The 25,800-nt window shown below is 36.8% G+C and overlaps 2 pseudogenes; both read left to right on the forward strand.

Annotated features, from left to right (window-relative positions):
• Positions 1–2,560: 2,560 nt before the first annotated feature.
• Positions 2,561–5,445, forward strand: LOC120199407 (annotated as a pseudogene).
• A 549-nt stretch (positions 5,446–5,994) lies between these two features.
• The window catches only part of LOC120199413, a 49,518-nt pseudogene continuing 29,712 nt past the window's right edge, over positions 5,995–25,800 (forward strand).

The following is a 25,800-nucleotide window of genomic DNA, read 5'->3' on the forward strand; positions in this document are numbered from 1 at the left end:
TAAAAAATTAATAAAAATTTGAAAAACAGTCCCTTCAATTTTCTTATGGTTTGAAAAACAACCACTTAAGATTTTTATTTAATTATTGATTGAAAGTAAAAAATCAATATCTACAAAGAAGCCGCTTTTTTAATACATTGGCAAACTCATAATTGTACAACCCTTATCTATAATTCCTCAACAGCTAAAATATATTGTTGTCACTGCCTCGTACGCTTGGAATCAGAAACAAGAATTCAATGTGTTCTGTACTTACCTCGTGTGTTTTTCTACCCTCATATAAATTTTGTACACCACATTTTTAAATCATAAATTCATCATCATCACAATTTATTTTAATCTTGTTTGTTCAACAGCTAACACTGTCATTGCCACGTAAATTAGAAATCCAAACCATTCATTTAATGTCGTTCACGCAAAATTCATCTTTATCTCCCTTACGGCACCGTGTAGGCTCACGACACACTTCTTTCTTTCTTCAACATAACTAAGGTAAAGTGTTCTCAACTTGTTCTTCTCTTCTAATTCTTGGTTTTCTGTTGATGACTTTGGAATATCTTGGATTCTTGATAATGATGCTTATGATGCAGCTTTCATACATGCATATATATATGTGTGTGTGTGTGTATTTCTGGAGATGGGTAGTTTCATCTTTACTTGGTAAGGTATGCTTGTGTGTTTTGGCTGATTATCATAAAGATGCTTTGTTTTTTGGATTCAAATTCTGGGTCTGACTTTGAAGGTTAAGTTGTGTGTTAATTGGGGGGGGGGGGAGGTTTTTATAAGTTCCCAAGTAATCTGTAAAATCTCAAGTCCTGATGATAATTTTCAATTTCATAAGGTTTTACGATTTTCACAGATTCCAAAGGGAATCATTTAGATTATTCAGATCCTCTGGATTGATTGAAATATTGGAATCACCCCAACTTCCTTCGCAATTGCAGCTATGGCAACAACCAAGGTGTTGTAGTGTGAGTGTTGATCCCTCAACCCATGTGCATTACTTCATATTTGCTATGAATTTCTTCTATGTTTTTCCGTCCTTGAATTCTATAACCTCGGATAGGTGTTACTCGTTATACCGTCATGTTGAGATCATGGCGAGGGAACTGCAAAGAGAAGTTCAAATTTGGTATGATATATGTGCCTCTTGGATACACTTTTGGGAGTGGCAGATGAACGAGGTAAAGGGTGGATCCTCTTACGGTGCCTGCACTTTCGCAGCCGAAGGATCCTGTGAACTGACCGAGCTAGAGCTCCAACAGGCCTTTCACCAAGGTAAATATGTTGCTGAAATTACCAAGAAACTCAAGAACAAGACAACCTGATGGATACCAATTTCCAGTGTCCAGAGACTAACAAAAGGACAACATTAACTCTGATGCTCATGTATCCCTGCAATATTCCATTCTTACATTATGTTTGGACTGAAAGAAAATGAAATAAAAAGAATGAAAGACAAGCAAGTGAATTGAATGAAGATCCACCTTCCATTTATACTCTTTCTTGTCGTCTCTGTCATTTCCTTCAACTTTCTTTCTCACTTCACTTTCTCCGTCTATTACCTCTCCAAAGTTTTCTTGATGGCATCGGTCATCACTATCATTCCTATAGTCCAATCTCATCTCGATCACTAACCCTAGATCGTTCGCCATCTTGAATGCATTAAGCTGTTGTTCGACATACATAAACCATGTTATAATCGTTATGCCATAACATCCTAAACTCGACCCGTTATATTGAGTGACTAGAATGATCATATAAGACAATCCTTAAAAAATTTCTCACAAGTAATTATATATAAAATGATAATTTTATATAAAATCATATCAAAATTAGGTTAAATTAATATTATTACATTTTTAGTTTTTAGGGTAAACTACATAAATGACCACATAACTAAGTGTCGGGTCGCAAAATGACCACTATTTTCAAATTTGCGTCAATATGGCCACTGAACTATTTAAATGGTTTCAATATAGCCACCTGCCATTAACATTTAACGGAAGTGTTTACGTGTAGGGATGGGCATGGGACCCGAACCTGACAGTTCCGACACGATCGAGTGGATTTTTTTAATCATGTTCTTTATGAAATCAAATTGCATTAAATGAAAATATAAGGAAATCATATACAAGTAGTGGCCAAAATGGAAGAAAACAAAGCAGGGTGCCAGTGCAGTAAATATGTACTTACAAGGACTCGTGCCCTAATTATACAAATTTTATTAGCTACCACACAAACATTTTCGTTAAATATTAACGGCGAGTGACTATATTAAAACTATTTTAATAGTTTAATGGTCATATAGACATAAATTTAAAAATAGTGATCCCGACCATGTGATTATGTTGTTTACCCTAGTTTTTACTAATTACTATTATTTAACATTTATTAATAGATGGGATTTGCAGAGACTAATTCAAACAAGTTTCTACCTGTTCAATGAAGTATCAGAAAGTCAAAGCATATGGATGCAAACAAGATAAAATTTGACCACGTGGCATTTTGTGGTTCTTTCAACACCCAGAAATGAATTGCGTACCAAAACAAAACTTCTTTTAAAAAAAAAACTAGTTTCGTCTTCTACCAAATAACTGCCAAAAGGATTGTATAACACACCGTACGCCGACAGCCGCAACCCTGTTTTTTTCCGGTCAACAGAATATGAGTCCCTTCCGGCGAATACCCTTCACCCTTGTTCTCTTCTTTTTCCTTTTGATTTCATCTAACTCTCTTAGTTCGAACTACAACTTCCGAAAGAAACACAAATCAAAGGACCCATCAAAACTCTTGTTGTGCTCGTCATGGAAAACCGTTCTTTCGACCATCTTTTGTTGGCTCAAATCGACCCGACCCGATATAGACGGCCTCTCCGGCAAGGAGTCAAACCCACTCAATTCACCGACCGAACCCCCCTACATATCTGTCACCGACGATGCTCTCTTCGGGATTCCGACCCAGGTCACTCATTTCAAGCGATCCGAGAACAGATTTTTGGATCGAATGATAGCTCGGCTGACCCGGCTCCGATGAACGGCTTTGCCCAGCAAGCGGAGAGCATGGGTGAAGGAATGAGCAAAACCGTGATGAGGGATTTAAACCGGGTCGGCTACCGGTTTACTCGAAGTTAGCGAACGAGTTCGGCGTTTTCGACCGGTGGTTCGCTTCGGTTCCCGCTTCGACTCAACCGAACCGATTTTACGTTCATTCAGCTACGTCGTTTGGGGCGATGAGTAATGTGAGGAAAGACCTCATCAATGGATTTCCCAAAAGACGATTTTCGATTCGTTGGACGACAATGGCCTCAGCTTCGGCATTTATTACCAAAATATCCCGGCTACCCTTTTCTTCAAAAGCCTAAGGAAATTGAAGTTCTTGATCAATTCCACAGCTACGCTTTGAAGTTCCGGCTCCACGCGCGGCTCGGGAAATCCCAATTACGTGGTGGTGGAGCAACGCTACTTCGATGTCGATTGTTCCGGCGAACGACGACCACCCGTCGCATGACGTGGCGCTTGGGCAGAGGTTCGTGAAGGAGGTGTACGAGATACTGAGGAGTAGTCCCAGTGGAAAGAGATGGCTCTTTTGATTACTTACGATGAGCACGGGGGTTTTATGATCACGTGCCCACTCCCGTCTCAGGTGTGCCTAACCGGACGGAATAGTTGGACCCGACCCGTTATTTCAAGTTCAGTAGGCTCGGTGTTAGGGTCCCTACTCTATGATCTCTCCTGGATCGACAAGGCACGGGTAAGTCCTTTTTTTTTTTTCAAAGAACAAATTAGTTTAGATATTTTTCCTAATTGTGTTGATTTTTTGTTGTCCTTTTCAAAGAACAAATCAAAGATAAAACTATTTAGTTCTAATTGAAGGCAATGGAAAAATGTTGTCTTTAAGGTTTGGATGGAAGTTTATCCCTTAATGTTTTGCGTAGAAGTATGCTTTAAAGTTGTCTTTTTTGTGATAATTGAGAGAACATTGCTTTGCTTCTAATAATACCATGTTTTTGGTGGGATATTTTTTGTCTTTATATTAGTAGTGACTATTGAGGATTATTATTTAGTTGATAAGTTGGCACGGGGTGAATCGAATTTCTAGCTTTGTTTTTCATTGATCTATGGTTAAATCTAGTATGATTTCTCCTTGATGCCTTGCGTTAAGTACAATGTTAGTTGAGGTGTGACGAGAGCGAGCAGGTTGGGTTTGAGATAGTCACTTTGGGTTATTGCAGATAGCAAGTTCTTGCAGTCTATTTCTGGTCGACAAATTGTTTTGGAATTGGTTTCCACTTGCTGATTCTTGTTGATAAGTGAAAACAGTAGCTCAACTCATGTTGAATCCACAAAACATGGCATCTTTCGTATAGAATAAATGAGGATATTGACCTTATAAGAGAGAGAAGTTACTTGAGCAGTCAACCTGAAGCAGTTCTGAAGTTGAACCCTTATTCAGTAGGTCGAGCCATCCTTTATAATGATGTAAAACCAATAATGCCATTGTTCCTGTTCTTTGGTTTTCGTTATGAATTGGTGTTTGAGTAATGCATGTCCCAAAACACCCTTTCCATTCCACTGTCGCTACTTCAATTCTTTGCTCCTCTTCTCTGTTTTTTTTACTATGTTGCAATTCTGATCCTTTCATCTGTTTAACTCATCTTGTTTTGGTACCAGTAATCCATGAGCCAACTGGACAACACCATTTCACAGTTTGAACATTCTTCCATTCCTGCAACGGTGAAGAAGCTTTTCAACCTGAATTCGAATTTCTTGACAAAGAGGGATGCGTGGGTGGTACATTCGAGAATTATTTTAAACTGAGGAGTATCCTCGTACTGACTGCCCTGGTATGTTCAAATTTCCTTGATCATAGAGTTGGATTTTCTTTGCAAGATGCTTTTGCACTTTATTAATCCATCGACTTCCTATCAAATATATCCATGAAATATGGCCCCCCTTCATCCTCATAGGCCTCCCAAATTAAAGCAAGAAAATTAGTAATTGATGGTGCGGTATGATGCTACCAATTGACTATTGAAAGCCTATCTTGTCTCGGAATTGTCAGATATAGAGTTCAACCGATTGTACCTCTCCTGAAATAGTTTACAATATTCTGGAATTCGGATGCAGAACACTTCCCGAGGTGACGACATCATTGAGGCCATGGGGACCAAAAGAAGATGCTAGCCTGTCGGAATTCCAAGTTGAACTTGTTCAGCTTGCATCACAGCTCAATGGTGATCATGTCCTCAAATCTTACCCATATATCGGGAAAAGCATGCGAGTAGGTGAAGCCAACCAATATGTAGAGGATGCAATCAAGAGGTTCCTGGAAGCTGGAAGGGCTGCTATAAGAGCTGGAGCTAATGAATCTGCTATCGTAACAATGAGGCTCTTCACTTACAGTCGAATTGAAGATCGGAGCCAATACGTCGAAGCCTATTAGTCCCATACAACTATCCACGCCGCACTTGTAATACATATTTATAGCTAACATGCCAAGTATACGGCATCAAAACTTAATATCAATGACTGAGGTCAGTTGTACTTCTTCATATATATCCATGTAAACTTGCAATTATGTTGCATATGTTCCTTAATGACATAATGCAAGGTAGTATGTGAATACTCAAGTATGATTATAAGGTAGAATCTATTCAGAATATTTCTTAGTCATTGATACACATTTTGCATACACAACTATTTGAACCTAGCACGTACACTACTATTTGAACCTAGGACCTTTATTGTATTTTGTTGTTGCACCAGTTTTAACATCATTAATAATTCAAGTTGCACCAGGTTCTAACATCAATAATAATTCAAAATGGAATTCCCTTCGTTTTCGAGATGGCAATTTGCATCTCCATTATCCCAATTTGCCCTCAACCACCACATCTCTACAAGCATATCTACCATTCAAGTACCAACTACATCCAAAACTACTGGCATTATATCTTCCCTTTTCCATTAGAACCAACCAATACTACTACCATCTCTTTCTCGCTAGTCACTGCCTCTCTCCAACGATCATGGAGATCAGTTGGGAGCAAAGAGTCACCTATTCTATCAACACCATTTACCTTCTATTTTCTGCCTACTTAGTCTTCGTCATGCAGCTTGGCTTTGCCATGCTCAGTGCCGGTTCAGTCCGTGCCAAGAATGCCATGAACATTATGCTCACTAGTGTTGTAAATGCCGTCGTCGGTAGCATCTCTTACTATCTGTTCGGCTTTGCCTTAGCATTTGGCGACAACTCCAACCCTTTTATTGGCACCACCTTCTTTGCCCTCAGAGATGTTCCTAATGCTTCATTTAACTACTCTTTCTTACCAATGAGCTTTTGCCATTTCGGATACCAGTGGTTCAATAGCTGAGAGAACCCAATTTAGTGCTTACATAGTTTTCTCATTTTTCCCTAGTGGGTTCGTTTACCCTGTTGTGGCTCATTGGGTTTAGGGGGTGTTCAGATGGTTAATTTGGCCACCGACCGAACTGAATTACCATTAACCGAATTAACAAAAAATATTCTTTAATCGTTAACCAAACCGAACTTTTCTTTGAAAATATTAACCAAACTAAACAAATTTCGGTTATTTTGGTCGGTTAACCGAACTAACCGAAATTTTTTAATTAGATTAATTTAAATATATATATGTATATTTTTTATTTGACTTACAAATTAATTAGGTATTAATAATTTAATGAATCTAGTGTGATTAAAAAAACAATCGGGCATTAATTTTAATGGGTTTGAGCTTATATAATATATATAATATTTAACAATTTCGGTTAATTTGGTTAATTAACCGATTTCGAATCGAATTAACCGTTAATCGAATATTAAAAAAACATTAATTGTTCCCCGACCGAACTAATTCAGTGGTCGACCGAATTAACCGAACTAATTCGGTTAAAACCGAATAGTGAACACACCTAATTGGGTTTGGTCATCCAGTGGGTGGCTCAGTGTTACTTCAAGCAGTCCACTGTTTGCTTCTGGTGCTATTGATTTTGCAGGGGGTGGCGTGGTGCATATGGTGGGTGCGGTTGCTGGGTTTTGGGGTTCATTAATTGAAGGTCCAAGAGTGGGTCGGTTCAATGCGTTTGGCAAGCTTATGCAGATGCGTGGCCATAATGCAATGCTAGTAGTTCTCGGAAAGTTCTCGTTGTAGTTCGGGTTCAATCCAGGCTCATTTGATAAAATTCTTGTGGCCTATCCAAGTACAACCGATCAGGGTAATTGGACCACCATTGGTCGGACAACGGTCACAACCACATTAACTGGATCGATGGCCGGAATCGTAACGTTGTTCAGTCGAAGACTACTAGTGGGCCATTGGGATGCACCCGATGTATGCAATGGAGTGTTAGGAGGGTTTGTCGCGATAACATCGGGCTGTGCAGTTGTTGAGCCGTGGGCTGCTATCGTTTGCGGTTTTATCGCAGCTTGGGTCTTGATTGGGATAAATATGCTAGCACTTAAACTGAACTTCGATGACCCATTAGAGGCTACACAGTTGCATGGGGATGTGGTGCCTGGGGTTTGATTTTCACTGGCTTGTTTTCCAAGGAGGAGTTTTGACACAAGTCTATGACTCAGTCAACACCAGCATGGTTCGACCCCATGGACTATTCATGGGTGGGGCTGGGGACTGCTTGGCTTCCAAGTGATCGAACTTTTGGTGATAGCGAGCTGAGTAAGTGCAACCATGGGACTTGTATTCTATGCTCTTCATCGACTGAGGATACTGATAGGGAAGCGGTGGCGGGTTGATGAACGTTGCTCTTGTTGAAGAATCAAACCTAGAAAAGCTCTAGACTCGATGAAGAACAATAAGGAATGAATGAGGAAGGTGGCGGCAATAGCTAGGGTTCTTTAGGGTTTCTTTTAGTGCTGGAAACAAGAAAAGAAACAAGATTAAAATAAGATAAACAAAAGATAAAGGAATTAAAAAGAGAAATAACCAAGAATCAAAGATCTCCCTTATGAAAGTGAACGGTAAAGATGATTGATGGCGTGGATGGATGTGGAAAATCGATGGATAATGTCCTATCGAGCCCTCCTAGTCGCAATGAAAAGGCAAACACGATAATATGGCTCTAACCAACCCTCCTAGTCGCGATGAAAAGGCAAATTGGAGTGTGAAGATTAATCTCCCTCACAAGAACTTGAAAGAACTCCAGGAGAAGAAGATTCGAAGGCACAAGGCAATCAGCACTTGCAAAAACAAATTCTTGTTGTATTATTGATCAAAGAAATCTGATTTACAAAGTTGAATGAAGCCTCCTTTATATAGGGGCTAAATTCTAAAGGTCCTAAATAACTAAAGAATAAAATATTAATAAACTAAACATGTTTTAACTCTAATTCCTAATAAAATAATAACTAAAAATTGTTTTAACCCAACCTTAATTCCTAATAAAATAATAAATCTGATCCTAAAAGATAATTAATCATCCTATATTAAATTATATTACAAATAATCAATATAAATATTGAAAATTCGTAATATTTACAAAATAACGTATTAATCCCGTATAGGATTTCCTGCATGCACCGTCTTCAGTAAAATGACCATATCTTGAGTTCCCGATATCGGATTGATGCGATTCAAGAACCGTTGGAAAGATAAGAGACAGACGGTTGTATCACCAGAAGACATGTCGACCGGATAACAACTGGATCCCCTTCAAAAAGTTGTTTCAAATCTGCTGCTATTAGACCCTTCCGGATGAATGCTTGAACTGCGATTTGAAGCTGTCTTTAAGAAGTTTGGTCCGGCCTCGTGTGATAGGGCCAAGTGGTATAGTAAATTCATCATCCTTAGCTTTAGGGAATGTGGTGCATGTATCATCTCCCCCTTCCTTAAAAGGATTCATCCTCGAATCTGAAATATCAAAAGGAGATAAGTCAGAAACATTAAAGGATGCACTCACGTTATACTCACCGAGAAGATCAATGCGGTAGGCGTTGTCATTGATTCGTTCAAGAACTTGGAATGAGCCATCGCCTCGTGGGTCTAGCTTGGATTTCCTTTGTCGGGAACCTTTCTTTTCTCATGTGAACCCATACCCAATCTCCTGGTTCAAAGGTGACATGTCGTCGGCCCTTGTTAACTCGGTTTGCGATTGCCTCGTAGGTTTTCTCCATCTTGAGTTTGGCTTTGGCGTGAATGTCTTTGACAAGGCAGCCTTCTTTTCACCATCTAAACTGGCAACCTGATCTAAAGGTAAGGGAATAAGATCCAAAGTAGTTAGTGGGTTAAAACCATAAACTATTTTGAATGGAGAATAACCTGTTGTGGAGTGAATGGATCGATTATAAGCAAACTCAACAAAAGGTAAACATTCTTCCCAATTATGGGTATTCTTACCTACCACAGTTCTTAGCAAAGATCCTAGAATCCGATTTATTACTTCGGTTTGTCCATCGGTTTGAGGATGACAAGAAGTGGAATAGAGAAGTTTTGTGCCAATCTTACCCCATAATACCTTCCAAAAGTGGCTTATGAACTTAGTGTCACGATCGGACACAATGGTGCGAGGAATGCCATGAAGGCGGACTATTTATCGAAAGAATAAATTAGCAATATGTGTGGCATCGTCCGTTTTATGGCAAGGAATGAAGTGTGCCATCTTTGAGAATCTGTCCACAACCACAAAAATACTATCTCGTCATTTCTTAGTGCGGGGTAAGCCAAGTATAAAATCCATCGATAAATCGATCCAAGGAGAAGAAGAAATTGGTAAGGCGTATACAAACCATTAGGATTTACCTTTGACTTTGCTTGTTTGCACGTGATGCATGATGCACAAATCTTTCCACTGTTTTACGCATGTGCGGCCCAAAAGAAGTGTTCCATGACCATATCAAGTGTTTGTGAATACCGAAGTGTCCCATAAGTCCTCCGGTATGTGACTCGTGAACCAAGAATTCTCGCAAAGAGCTTTGTGGTATACACAACCTGTTCATGCGAAAAAGAAAGCCATCTACAAGATAAAACTTGTTAAAAGCACCTTTTACACATTGTTTATAAATCTCAGAAAAATCTGGATCGTTAGGATAAAGTTATTTGATATGTGCAAACCCAGAACAGTAGCATGCATTCGAGTGATAAGTATGTATCGTCGGGATAATGCATCAGCTACGATGTTATCTTTCCCTTGTTTGTATTTGATGATGTAAGGAAAAGATTCAATGAACTCAACCCATCGAGCATGTCGTTTGTTTAACTTACCTTGTCCATTTAACCATTTGAGTGATTCATGGTCCGTGTGAATGATAAACTCTTTAGGAGAAGATAGTGTTGCCACACTTCGAGTGCTCGGACGAGTGCAAGAAGTTCCTTGTCGTAGGTAGAGTTCAATTGTGAACCTTTTAACTTCTCACTAAAATAAGCGATAGGTTGTCTTTCTTGCATGAGGACGGCACCAATGCCTATGCCTGAAGCATCACATTCTAGCTCAAAGGTGTTAGAAAAATTGGAAGACGAAGAATAGGGGCAGAACATAACTTATCTTTAAGAAGTTCAAAAACTTTTTGTTGTAGTGGTCCCCATTTGAATTCAACTGACTTTTTGATGATCTCGGTTAATGGTGCAGCAATGGTTGAGAAATCTTTGACAAAGCGACGGTAGAACTTGCCAAACCATGAAAAGATCTTACCTCGGTGATGGAAGTAGGCGTGGGCCATTCTTGAATTGCCTTAACCTTCTCTATATCTACATGAATACCCTGTACACTAACTATAAAGCCTAAAAACATAAGCTTATCACTGCAAAACACACACTTATCCATGTTAGAATATAAATGTTATCGTCGAAGAACTTCGAGAACCATTCGAACGTGAATGACATGAGAATCAAAAGAAGATGATATAAGAATGTTGTAACCCCCTAGACCCGGTCTGTGAGTTAGACTCAAACCTAAGTGGTCACATATCCCATTCAGAGGTTTTTTTTTTAATATCTTACAATACATTATATTAATAATACAGATATGTCCAAAATTATAGCAAATACATGTCACCAAACATAACTGAAAACATATAGAAATATATGTTCGTACAAAATAGTTGATTTCCACTGATGCCAAATCTGCTAGCTTACTGTCTGCTACTATCTGAAAAAGGGTAAAAACTACAGAATGAGCTAAAAAGCTCAGTGTGCTCCATACAGTATATAAGAAAAATATACAGATAAAATCTTTCAATGAAATCCCATCCGTTCACATCATAGTTGTGTAGGTTCCCCAGAACCATACACCCAACCGCACATGCCATTTAGACCCTGAGCACAAAGCCGAGAAGTCTGCAGATAATCTTCCTTCAACAATACCCCCCCAAATGACAATGAATGTATTCAATTGAAACAATGATTAATCACTTAAAACATAACAAATATTTCATACTTAGAAACCTATGCAGAAATACGGAAATCAAATTCAAATCAATAATTCAGATATCAGATAAGCAGATCTCAGAAATCGGTATGAAATACCTTAATTCAGAAATTATATCAGAATATACAGCAAATCAAATATCAAATACTCGGTATTCAGATAAATTATTTAAATCAATAATATAATACTGTTAGGAAACACACCTGTAAGTCTGGGAAATCAGATAGGAAGCCTATTACTGGGTATGTCGATCACGTTCTGCTGCAGCGCTAGACCCTACGAATTGAAAAATCCATATTGGAATCCTAATATAAGTAATCTAAATATTTTAAATAATACGGAAACCTACGGGTAATTCCGTAGTACGCGGTTCAGCTGATCTAACGAACGGATAATACCGGACCTAATTGATCAATGCTCAGGTGAAACACGAGTACCTTCATAAAATATTTTATTGAAAAAAAACATTGACCAAATCTCATTTAAATAATCAAATATTAAAATATTAAGCCTTTTGGGTTTACAAGCTCGATTCGGGAATTTCGGGTCAGAATTTGGAAAAACGGACTTCGGAATCAAATTCAGGACGTCAAAAATATAAAATATGACCTTCCGAAATTTCGAATTCTTGGTCAAAATTAAAGTCAACGGGTTGACTGATGATTTGAGACTTTCGGGTTTGAATTTAGCAAAACGGACCCCAAAAACGGATTCGGGACGTCGAAAACTATCAGGATAGGTATTTTGGTCAAAACAAAGGTCGTTTAATAGCTGGTCAAAGCCGGTCAAAGTTCTGTCAAAGGAGGTCAACAAACTGTCAAACATTTTACACAAATAGCACCCTTTTAAAAAATTACCAAAATAGCACCCATTTCGAATTAATTCCAGAATAGCATAAAAACGAATTAATTCCCAGAATAGCACCGGTCAACGGTCAACGGGTCGGGTCGGGTTAACGGGTCGGGTCAACGGGTAGGTAACGGTAAACGGGTCGTGACCGTCAACCGGTCAAAACCGGTTTTCAGCGTTCACTCGCCTGCGTGGCGCGTGTGACGTCTCCGGGCTCTAAAAATCACGGAAAAATTTCTAAAAATTATTTTGAGCGATTTCGAGATACTTACAAAGATCGGTTCAAATTTTTGAACGCGGAGAGTCATTTCGACTCGGCGAATCTTTGACTGATCCACCTCCCCACGCGCCGCGTCAACGGAGATCGAGGATGACACCGGCGGACTCGGAACGGCACAAGGAACACGATGGTGCGGGAGGTGTCGTAAAGGAGCAACGATCGGCGATGAATTTAGGATTTTCTAGGCGATTGAGCTTAAAAAAAACGTCGATGCTTTGACTTGAAATTCACGACGTTTGGCAGCGTTTCGCTTCAAAATTGAAGGTTTGTTCCTCGCTTGATGATGAACACGATGGTGGTTTTAAAACGACGATCGGAATTCGGACGGTGTCGGAATCGTCGTCGGAAGTTGAGGTAAGGAAATGGAAATTTGGAGGAATTGGGTTCTGATTTTCAGAACCCAATTCACGCATATATCATATATAAACCAAATACCTAACTTTTTTGGGTAAATTCAGGGCTTGGTCCCTGAATTTTCTTAACTCTAAAACAAGCTACAAGTTTTAAAATCTTTCAGTTTAGTCCCTAAAAATTACCAATTTCACAATTAAATCTTCAATTCCATTTAATTACTTCAGTAAATTTTTGCGCCTGTTGTCTGAGGGGCTACGATTACTCCACTGCACTTTGACCATTGGAATACGCCTATCCGAAGGACTCGCTCTTCCCTCTCTAAAACCTGAACAGGCTCCTCCTCATATGACAAATCAGGTCTCAGCTCTACCTCATCAACCTGAATGATGTGATCTGGATCTGGACGGTATCGCCTCAACATAGAACATGAAAAACATCATGAATACTACTGAGCTGGGAAGGCAACTCAAGCTGATAAGCAACAGGTCCAACTTTCTTCAGAATACGATACGGCCCAATAATCGCGGACTCAGTTTACCTTTACGTCCAAATCTCATACCTTCTTCCATGGAGATACCTTGAAAAAACCTGATCTTCAACCTCAAACTCGATATCCTTACGTCGCTTATCTGCGTATGACTTCTGCCTATCAAATGCCTCTCTTAAACGATCACGGATCAGTCTGACAGTATCTTCAGTCTCTCGAACCAATCTGGACCCAAAGTTTTTCTATCATGTAACTCTGTCCAACATATAGAGTACGACATCTACGGCCATATAGAGCCTCGTACGGTGCCATGAATACTCGCCTGATAACTATTATTGTAAGCAAACTCAGCTAACGGCAAGAAATCTTCCCAACTACCACGAAATCATCACATAACCCCGTAATATATCCTCCAACACCTGAATCACTCGCTCAGACTGTCCATCAGTTTGAGGATGAAAAGCTGTACTGAAATTCAAACGAGTACCCAGAGCCTCGTGCAAAGCTTTCCAGAACCTAGAAGTGAATCTCGGATCTCGATCAGATATGATAGACAACGGAACACCATGAAGTCTAACGATCTCAGAAATGTATAACTTAGCCAGTTTATCCAGAGAATAATTAACCCGAATAGGGATAAAGTGCGCTGACTTGGTGAGTCGATCAACAATCACCCAGATAGAATCCTTTTTGGAAGAGTTAGAGGAAGACCAGTAACGAAGTCCATCGTAATACGCTCCCATTTCACTCAGGAATCTTAATTGACTGTAATAATCCAGACGGATGCTGGTGCTCTGCCTTAACCTGCTGACAAGTCAAACACCTTGCCACAAAATCTGAATATTCTTCTTCATACCAGTCCAAAAGTAGCGCTCTTTGAGATTATTGTACATTTGTCCCCACCAGGATGCATAGCATAAAGACTACTATGAGCCTCCTGAAGAATAACCCGTTTCAACTCATCATCTTTAGGAACGCAGTACGACCGTGAAAACACAAAATACCATCCTGATCCACAGTATACTCCGAACTCGATCCTTGCTTAACTTGTTCAATAATGGGAAGCAACGAGTTATCAAGGATTGTTTAGCCTTAATCTCCTCGGCCAAAGTAGGTTAACCTGTAACTCTGCTAACAAACTATTATCATCAAATAAGCTCAAGTTGGAAATAAGGCTCTGAGGTCTATATCGCCTTACGGCTCAAGGCTCTGCCACTACATTAGCCTTCCCTGGATATATTCTATCTCAAAATCATAGTCCTTTAAAAGCTCTAACCAGCGACACTGTCTCAAATTTAATTCTTTCTGAGTAAGCAGATACTTCAGACTCTTATGATCAGTATAGATATAACACTTTTCTCCGTAGAGGTAGTGTCTCAGATCTTTAAAGCAAAAACCACCGCAGCTATTCCAGATCGTGAGTAGGATAATTACGCTCATGTGACCTTAACTGACGTGATGCATAAGCGACAACCTTCTTCTCTTGCATCAAAACACATCCTAATCCAGATGAGAAGCATCACTGTAGACAGAAAAATCCTTCCCAGATTCAGGCTGAATCAACACTGGGGCTTGAGTTAAAACAGTCTTCAATTTCTCAAAGCTAGCTTGTTGGTCCCAGACTAGACAAATGGAACATCTTCCTCAAGTTTCGTCAGAGGAGCTGCAATAAGGAGAACCCCTCAACGAAACGACGGTAGTAACCAGCTAAGCCCAAGAAACTACGGATCTCAGAGACGTTTCTGGTTACTTCCAGTTCATAATAGCCTCCACTTTGCTCGGATCCACCTGAATACCATCAGCAGAGACGATATGTCCAAGAAAAGTCACTTCGCTGAGCCAGAACTCATACTTGCTCAACTTAGCGTATAGCTTATTCTCCCTTAGAGTCTGAAGAATAATTCTTAAATGCTCCTCATGTTCTACTTCACTTCTAGAATACACCAGTATATCATCAATGAATACAACTACAAACTGGTCCAATAAGGTCGAAACACTCTATGCATCAGATCCATAAAAGCATAGGGGCATTAGTTAACCCGAATGACATCACTAAAAACTCATAATGCCCTATCGAGTACGAAAGCAGTCTTCGAAATCCGAATCTTTCACTTTAATTGATAACCAGATCTTAAGTCTATCTTTGAAAAGATAGAAGCCCCTCGAATTGGTCAAATAGATCGTCGATTCTGGGCAGAGGATATTATTTTTAACAATTAGCTTATTTAGTTTTCTATAATCAATACAGAGTCTCAATGTCCCATCTTTCTTCTTGACAAAGAGAACTGGAGCTCCCCACGGTGATACACTGGTTGGATAAATCCCCTGTCCAACAACTCCTGGAGTTGGATTTCAGTTCTTTAAGCTCCTTTGGGGCCATACGATAAGGAGCCATTGAAACCGGGGTGGAACCAGATAGACTTCAATCACAAACTCGACTTCTCTATCTGGAGGTAATCCAGGCAACTCCTCGGAAAAACATCGGAAATTCCTTGACAATTCGGATGCCTTCAATATCGGATTGCATCTCCTAGTGTCCAAAATATAAGCAAGAAACGCCTCGGAACCCTTCTGACATCTTCTCCGCTACTAAAGCAGACACACATTCGTCAGAAATCCACGTCGTTCCCCGATCATTACAATCTTTGATTATCTGAGGTCTTCAAACAACTCTCTTAGTCTCAAATCAATATTTACTCGTGTTTGTCCAACCAATCTACGCCGAGAATCAAATCGAACTCTTAAAGGGTAACTCCATCAGGTCAGCCAGAAAAATCTCCCCATTGATATCTATAGGGACTCTCTAAAATACGACCACACGATGGATTGGCCTAAGGGACTTTGAACTATCACTGAACGCTCAGTATTCTCAACAGGAATATTAGACCTCAGAAACGGAATGTGATACATAGGAATTTGTAGAGCCACTATCAAACAATGCAAAGTATGGAACTGAATGATAGTAACAGTACCTGCAGTCACATTTGGCCCATCACGATCTTGTCGAAGTCTAGCAGTGTAAACCAATGCAGGTTGTCTGGCCTCAGATCTGACTTGACCCTACTCTGAGATGCTCGGACCCTATTAACTGATCCAGGTGCTCTCTCCTAGTACGACCACCCGCAGGAGTCTGAACAGTACTCTGAGTACGAGCGAGTACGAGCTGGTGTATGAACTGTAGAAACTGACACTGTGCAATCCTTATAATATGGTCACTAGAACCAATCTAAAATGTGCCCAATTTTCTTCTGCATTCCCAAGATGATGTTTCCCACAGTAATCACATGTCTGCAAAGGTTGCAACCAGAAGATCCACCTGTCTAGTAGACTGAAAAGTTGAAGCACCAGTGCAACAGGTCTGACACTCGCACCGCCTCTCTGAAAGGAATCACCCCTGCCTCTCTTGCTAGGATGTGCAGAAGAATTAACAGAACCAGAAGGCCTCCTGAATCGGGTTTGAGCTCGATCACTATCTCTCCTGTGCTCCATACCCAGTCGCTCTATTTCCTCAGCAGTCTTGGCTATCTCAACCAAAGCATCAAAATTCCTCTCTCGTGAGTAGCGACTCGACTCCTGATTTCATACCTGAGTCCATTCTCGAACCTCAAGCATCGATCTGTCTCAATATCCACAAGTCCAGGAGCATATCGGCTCAATCGGATAAATTCAACCTCATAATCCATACAGACATATTACCCTGCTCCAGATTCTAAACTCCTGGCGTCGCTCCTGCAATATCTCTCTCCGATAGCGACTTCGGAAGCGCGTCTGAAAGATCCCATGTTAATTGGTTCCTCGGAATACTACCATAAATGGATTGCCACCATCTGAAGCTTTCTTTCTTTAACATAGTTAGGGCCCCCTTTATCTTTTGCTCAGGTCTGAGGTCCATCTCATCCATAATCCTCTGTGTCCTCCAGCCAATACTCAACGTCTGTCGGAGGTCCACCAGTAATACCCTCAAATGGTACTACACTAGCAGCAACCAGAGAATTTGAAATCTCACTGCAATCATGTTACTAGGGCTCTAGCAGCTCTCTGAAACATGCGGAAGATAGCTCTATTAATGGCGTCTTTATTCATCTCATATCCTCATCTTCAGTGACGGGAGGGTTCTCACGGGAGTAAACTGATCATCATGAGAAAGAGTCGTATCTACTTGCGGAACAGGAGGATCACGTGCTGACATCGGATCGTCTATCATAAAGAAGGTCGAGTGACTCGCCCTCTACCACGTCACGTCCTGTCCTACGGCCTCTAGCAGCATTCATCGTTGGATCTATAAGGCTCTACAGAAAAAATTTGAAACATGTGTCAGATTAGCATCCGGGATCTCGAGAAAACTTTAAATGTTTAAAACCGAAATCTCTGATACCACCAAATATAACCCCCTAGACCCGGTCTGTAGTTAGACTCAAACCTAAGTGGTCACATATCCCATTCAGAGGTTTTTTTTTTAATATCTTACAATACATTATATTAATAATACAGATATGTCGAAAATTGTAGCAAATACATGTCACCAAACATAACTGAAAAAACATAGAAATATATGTTTCGTACAAAATAAGTAGTTGATTTCCACTGATGCCAAATCTGCTAGCTTACTGTCTGCTACTATCTGAAAAAGGGTAAAAACTACAGAATGAGCTAAAAGCTCAGTGCTCCATACAGTATATAAGAAAAATATACAGATAAAATCTTTCAATGAAATCGGTTTATGCAATATGTTTTTATTTTTATTTTTAAAACATGAACACTACCCCCATCCGTTCACATCATAGTTGTGTAGGTTCCCCAGAACCATACACCCAACCGCACATGCCATTTAGACCCTGAGCACAAAGTCGAGAAGTCTGCAGATAATCTTCCTTCAACAATACCCCCCAAATGACAATGAATGTATTCAATTGAAAACAATGATTAATCACTTAAAACATAACAAATTTTCATACTTAGAACCATATGCAGAAATACGGAAATCGGTATGAAATCGGTATGAAATACCTTAATTCAGAAATTATATCAGAATATACAGCAAATCAAATATCAAATACTCGGTATTCAGATAAATTATTTAAATCAGTAATAATACTGTTAGGAAACACACCTGTAACAGTCTGGGAAATCAGATAGGGAAGCCTATTACTGGGTATGTCGATCACGTTCTGCTGCAGCGCTAGACCCTACGAATTGAAAATCCATATTGGAATCCTAATATAAATAATCTAAATATTATTTAAATAATATACGGAAACCTACGGGTAATTCTCGTAGTACGCGGTTCAGGCTGATCTAACGAACGGATAATACCGGACCTAATTGATCCTTGCTTAGGTGAAACACAGTACCTTCATAAAATATTTTATTGAAAAAAATCATTGACCAAATCTCATTTAAATAATCAAAATATTAAAATATTAAGCCTTTTGGGTTTACAAGCTCGATTCGGGAATTTCGGGTCAGAATTTGGAAAAAACTTCGGAATCAAATTCAGGACGTCGAAAAATATAAAGTATGACCTTCCGAAATTTCGATTTCTTGGTCAAAATTAAAGTCAACGGGGTTGACTGATGATTTGGAGACTTTTGGGTTTGAATTTAGCAAAACAGACCCCAAAAACGGATTCGGGACGTCGAAAACTATCAGGATAGGAATTCTTGGTCGAAAACAAAGGTCGTTTAATAGCTGGTCAAAGCCGGTCAAAGTTCTGGTCAAAGGAGGTCAACAAACTGTCAAACATTTTACACAAATAGCACCCAGAATAGCACAAAACTGAATTAATTCCCATAATAGCACCGGTCACCGGTCAACGGGTCGGGTCGGGTTAACGGGTCGACGGGTCAGGTAAACGGGTAAACGGTCGTGACCGGTCAAACCGGTCAAAACCGGTTAAACCGATCAAAACCGGTTTTCAGCGTTCACTCGCCTGCGGTGCCGCGTGTGGCGCGTGCGACGTCCTCCGGGGCTCTAAAAATCACGAAAAATTTTCTAAAAATTATTTTGAGCGATTTCGAGACACTTACAAAGATCGGTTCAAATTTTTGAACGGCGGAGAGCTCGATTTCGACTCGGCCGAATCTTGACTGATCCACCTCCCCACGCGTCGCCGTCAACGGAGATCGAGGATGACACCGGCGGACTCGGAACGGCACAAGGAACACGATGGTGCGGGAGGTGTCGTAAAAGGAGCAACGATCGGCGATGAATTTAGGATTTTCTAGGCGATTGAGCTTAAAAAAAACGTCGATGCTTTGACTTGAAATTCACGACGTTTGGCAGCGTTTCGCTTCAATTAATTGAAGGGTTTGTTCCTCGCTTGATGATGAACACGATGGTGGTTTCAAAACGACGATCGGAATCGTCGTCGGAAGTTGAGGTAAGGAAATGGAAATTTGGGAGGAATTGGGTTCTGATTTTCAGAACCCAATTTACGCATATATCATATATAAAACCAAATACCTAACTTTTTTGGGTAAATTCAGGGTTTGGTCCCTGAATTTTCTTTAACTCTAAAACAAGCTACAAGTTTTAAAATCTTTCAGTTTAGTCCCTAAAAATTACCAATTTTCAAAATTAAATCTTCAATTCCATTTAACTATTATTTTGATATTATCGGGTTGTTACACTTATAGTGATTAATCATCTGAAAAATCTTTTAAAATAATAAACAACAACTGTATATTTTTTATTAAGTACGAAAGACAAAATTTGAAACTACTGATGGTCTAAAAAGTAATTCTATTATGTATAAATCATTGTATCACAAGAAAATTTTGATTATAAAAATGTGTTTATTAAAACAAATAAAAGCTACAAACGTCTTGAATTTCAATAAAATGGAAATAAGTTGTTATGATCATCTTTATTTAAAGTTTTTTATGTATTTCAAATGATTCTTTCCTACTAAGGAACACAAAAAAATATAAATTAAAAAATAGTTTCTTTTTCTTTCATAACGAAACTATGATTGAATCAAAATGTATAGTTGACTTCAAGTTGTTTTGAAAAAAACAATTTTTGTAGATAGAGAATATTTAAATTTTAATATTGATCAACAAATAATAGTAACAATAACTGGTCAAGATTCGTAATTTGTGACAATGATACTACAATATTACAACATATTCAAATTCTAGGCTGGGGGTTATTTAAATTTCTCACCATTTCATCGAATTATTAATTTTAGTTTATACGAATAAATCAAAAACATATATTCTTGATATTTGTGGAAATAAAAATCACACAATAAAAACTTTAATACTCAACATGGAATGATTTGTAGTTTCAAATACAAATGTATAAGATATTGCTTATGGCTACATAGAGATGTTGTTGACATATAAATATTATTTTATTAAGTAAAAGTTTCAACATAACCATTTTATTCTTTTTTACATTTGGAAATATGCTCTAGCTTGGCATGAATTAAATTAAACTTTACTTTGTAAGTTCATGGAACAATATCGAAGACAAAATTACATATTTGATGTTATTATGTCTTATAATCCTTTCTTAACTGAAGCAAGTGAATATCTTTAAATGGACGGTGAGGGTGAATGGGTCAATTGGAGGCATTCATTCCAAATCCTAACACTCTTTTTCATGATTGTCTTCAGCTTCACGTGTTTGACTACATGATTTTCAAGGGTCATCTTTACCAATGCCAAGTGACACATTTTTCCTAAAATAAGGAGTTCACTGCAACACTTGTTAGAAACTCTCCCCTTTCGAAATATACTATCGAAAACTTCCATGATGCAAGGCATGCCCATTTTAGCTTTACAATTATTCTCCTTAATTATCTGATGATTCTTGTTTACGGATATCACTACACCAATCTTTATGAATAAAACCACTAGGAAAAAAAAAAGTATTGAGGCTTGCCATGTTGTCTTAAGAATGGTATTGTTCCTTTAGTGTGGCTCGCAAGATTAATTTAAAACGAGGTATGTTACCAAGGAAGCTTTCATTTATAGGTAGAGCTAAAGGACATGGGTATGAGAGGCATTGTAAAAAAGAAAACGTTTTATATTCTAGCTTAATTGAATTAAATGTTGTTTATTACACGACAACGTTATAATTTAAAAACATGCATTTAACCACCATTTTTTATCCTTAAGGAATTACTTGAGCTATAGAATTGGGTCAAGCAATGGAACTTACATCTTGCATTTGATTCTCTATACAAACGTGTTAAGGAATATTATGTCCACAATAAACTACAAACACTTTAATAAGGGAATACATTGAATTAAAAACAAAGTATTAGTAATCTTGATTGAATATCACATAGCTTCGACTATGGGTTTTAGATTTTTAATAATATTATTTAAATGAAGTCAAAACTAAAAACTTTCTACTTCTTACTAGAATTAGTAATGCATAAGTATCAGGAAACAGAAATAATCACTTTAGGACCCGAATTATTTAAAAGATGCAACATAATTTTTAAAAATGATGTGAAGTATAAAATCAAATGTATTTATTATTTTTAGAAAGAATTTTAAAACTTAACATATTTTCCTTTTTAAAACTATACTATGAGGTTTAAAATTTAAAACTAATTCTTTTAAATAGTGAACGAAACTTTAACATAAGAGGAATTGACTCGGATTGTCAATTTAGCTTTTACGAATCAAATACTATATTCCTATCGATATTTTTATCGATACTAAATGTACAAACAATTTTTGTTTTCGTATAACTTACCTTTTTTATTATAAGAATAAGATGAGTGGTATACAATCGTTACATTCCTTTAATTTACATAATAGAAAAACATCAACTAGTAAAACTATTTTTAGCTTTTAAAATTTCTATTTCTTTTATACATCGTGCTTAACTTGCATCATGTGAATTGAAACATTTACATTAAACAATTATTTTGAATTTTCAATTGTTTCAATGATCCTTTATTAGGTTATTTATCGGTCTTATAGTGATTAATCATCTGAAAAATCTTTTAAAATAATAAACACCAACTGTATATTTTTTTATTAAGTACGAAACACAAAATTTGAAACTAATGATGGTCTAAAAAGTAATTCTATTATGTATAAATCATTGTATCACAAGAAAATTTTTATTATAAAAAATGTGTTTATTAAAACAAATAAAAGCTACAAACGTCTTGAATTTCAATAAATGGAAATAAGTTGTTATGATCATCTTTATTTAAAGTTTTTTATGTATTTCAAATGATTCTTTCCTCCTAAGGAACACAAAAAAATATAAATTAAAAAATAGTTTCTTTTTCTTTCATAACGAAACTATGATTGAATCAAAATGTACAGTTGACTTCAAGTTGTTTTGAAAAAAAAAAATTGTAGATAGAGAATATTTAAATTTTAATATTTATCAACAAATAATAGTAACAATAACTGGTCAAGATTCGTAATTAGTGACAATGATACCACAATATTACAACATATCAAAATTCTAGGCTGGGGGTTATTTAAATTTCTCACCATTTCATCGAATTACTAATTTTAGTTTATACGAATAAATCAAAAACATATATTTTTGATATTTGTGGAAATAAAATCGCACAATAAAAACTTTAATACTCAACATGGAATGGTTTGTAGTTTCAAATGCAAATGTATAAGATATTGCTTATGGCCACATAGAGATGTTGTTGACATATAAATATTATTTTATTAAGTAAAAGTTTCAACATAACCATTTTATTCTTTTTTACAGTTGGAAATATGCTCTAGCTTGGCATGAATTAAATTAAACTTTACTTTGTAAGTTCATAGAACAATATCGAAGACAAATTACATATTTGATGTTATTATGTCTTATAATCCTTTCTTGACTGAAGCAAGTGAATATCTTTAAATGGACGGTGAGGGTGAATGGATCAATTGGAGGCATTCATTCCAAATCCTAACACTCTTTTTCATGATTGCCTTCGACTTCACGTGTTTGACTACATGATTTTCAAGGGTCATCTTTACCAATGCCAAGTGGCACATTTTTCCTAAAATAAGGAGTTCACTGCAACACTTGTTAGAAACTCTCCCCTTTCGAAATATACTATCGAAAACTTCCATGATGCAAGGCATGCCCATTTTAGTTTTACAATTATTCTCCTTAATTATCTGATCATTATTGTTTACGGATATCACTACACCAATCGTTATGAACAAAACCACTAGGAAAAAAAAAAGTATTGAGGCTTTCCATGTTGTCTTAAGAATGGTATTGTTCCTATAGTGTGGCTCGCAAGATTAATTTCGAACGAGGTATGTTACCAAGGAAGCTTTCATTTATAGGTAGAGCTAAAGGACATTGGTATGAGAGGCATTGTAAAAAAGAAAACATTTTATATTCTAGCTTAATTGAATTAAATGGATTTAACCACCATTTTTTATCCTTATGGAATTACTTGAGCTATAGAATTGGGTCAAGCAATGGAACTTACATCTTGCTTTTGATTCTCTATAAAAACGTGTTAAGGAAAATTTTGTCCACAATAAACAACAAACACTTTACTAAGGGAATACAGTGATTGAAAAACAAAATATTAGTAATCTTGATTAAATATCACATAGCTTCGACTATGGATTTTAGATTTTTAAAAATATTATTTAAGTGAAGACAAAACTAAAAACTTTCTACTTCTTACTAGAATTAGTAATGCATAAGTATCAGGAAATAGAAATAATCACTTTACGGCCTGAATTCTTTAAAAGATGCAACATAATTTTTAAAAACGATGTGAAGTATAAAATCAAATATATTTATTATTTTTAGAAAGAATTTTAAAACTTAGCATATTTTCCTTATTAAAACTATACTATGAGGGTTAAAATTTAAAACTAATTCTTTTAAATAGTGAAAGAAACTTTAACATAAGAGGAATTGACTCGGATTGTCAATTTAGCTTTTACGAATCAAATACTATATTCCTATAGATATTTTTATCGATACTAAATGTACAAACAATTTCTTTTTTCGTATAACTTACCTTTTTTATTATAAGGATAAGATGAGCGGTATATCATCGTTACATTCCTTTAATTTAGATAATAGAAAAACATCAACTAGTAAAACTATTTTTAGTTTTTTAAATTTCTATTTCTTTAATACATCGTGCTTAACTTGCATCATGTGAATTGAAACATTTACATTACACAATTATTTTGAATTTTCAATTGTTTCAATGATCATTTATTAGGTTTTTATCGGTCTTATAGTGATTAATCATCTGAAAAATCTTTTAAAATAATAAACACCAACTGTATATTTTTTATTAAGTACGAAACACAAATTTGAAACTACTGATGGTCTAAAAAGTAATTCTATTATGTATAAATCATTGTATCACAAGAAAATTTTGATTATAAAAAATGTGTTTATTAAAAAATAAAAGCTACAAACGTCTTGAATTTCAATAAAATGGAAATAAGTTGTTATGATCATCTTTATTTAAAGTTTTTTATGTATTTCAAATGATTCTTTCCTACTAAGGAACACAAAAAAATATAAATTAAAAAATAGTTTCTTTTTCTTTCATAACGAGACTATGATTGAATCAAAATGTGTAGTTGACTTCAAGTTGTTTTGAAAAAAACAATTTTTGTAGATAGAGAATATTTAAATTTTAATATTGATCAACAAATAATAGTAACAATAACTGGTCAAGATTCGTAATTTGTGACAATGATACTACAATATTTCAACATATTCAAAATTCTAGACTGGGGGTTATTTAAATTTCTCACCATTTCATCGAATTACTAATTTTAGTTTATACGAATAAATCAAAAACATATATTCTTGATATTTGTGGAAATAAAAATCACACAATAAAAACTTTAATACTCAACATGGAATGATTTGTAGTTTCAAATACAAATGTATAAGATATTGCTTATGGCCACATAGAGATGTTGTTGACATATAAATATTATTTTATTAAGTAAAAGTTTCAACATAACCATTTTATTCTTTTTTACAGTTGGAAATATGCTCTAGCTTGGCATGAATTAAATTAAACTTTACTTTGTAAGTTCATGGAACAATATCGAAGACAAAATTACATATTTGATGTTATTATGTCTTATAATCCTTTCTTAACTGAAGCAAGTGAATATCTTTAAATGGACGGTGAGGGTGAATGGGTCAATTGGAGGCATTCATTCCAAATCCTAACACTCTTTTTCATGATTGTCTTCGGCTTCACGTGTTTGACTACATGATTTTCAAGGGTCATCTTTACCAATGCCAAGTGACACATTTTTCCTAAAATAAGGAGTTCACTGCAACACTTGTTAGAAATTCTCCCCTTTCGAAATATACTATCGAAAACTTCCATGATGCAAGGCATGCCCATTTTAGCTTTACAATTATTCTCCTTAATTATCTGATCATTCTTGTTTACGGATATCACTACACCAATCGTTATGAACAAAACC

This window comes from Hibiscus syriacus, unplaced genomic scaffold (assembly GCF_006381635.1).
Source record: "Hibiscus syriacus cultivar Baekdansim isolate YM2019G1 unplaced genomic scaffold, ASM638163v2 tig00000340_pilon, whole genome shotgun sequence".
In the NCBI taxonomy this organism is placed as follows: domain Eukaryota; kingdom Viridiplantae; phylum Streptophyta; class Magnoliopsida; order Malvales; family Malvaceae; genus Hibiscus; species Hibiscus syriacus.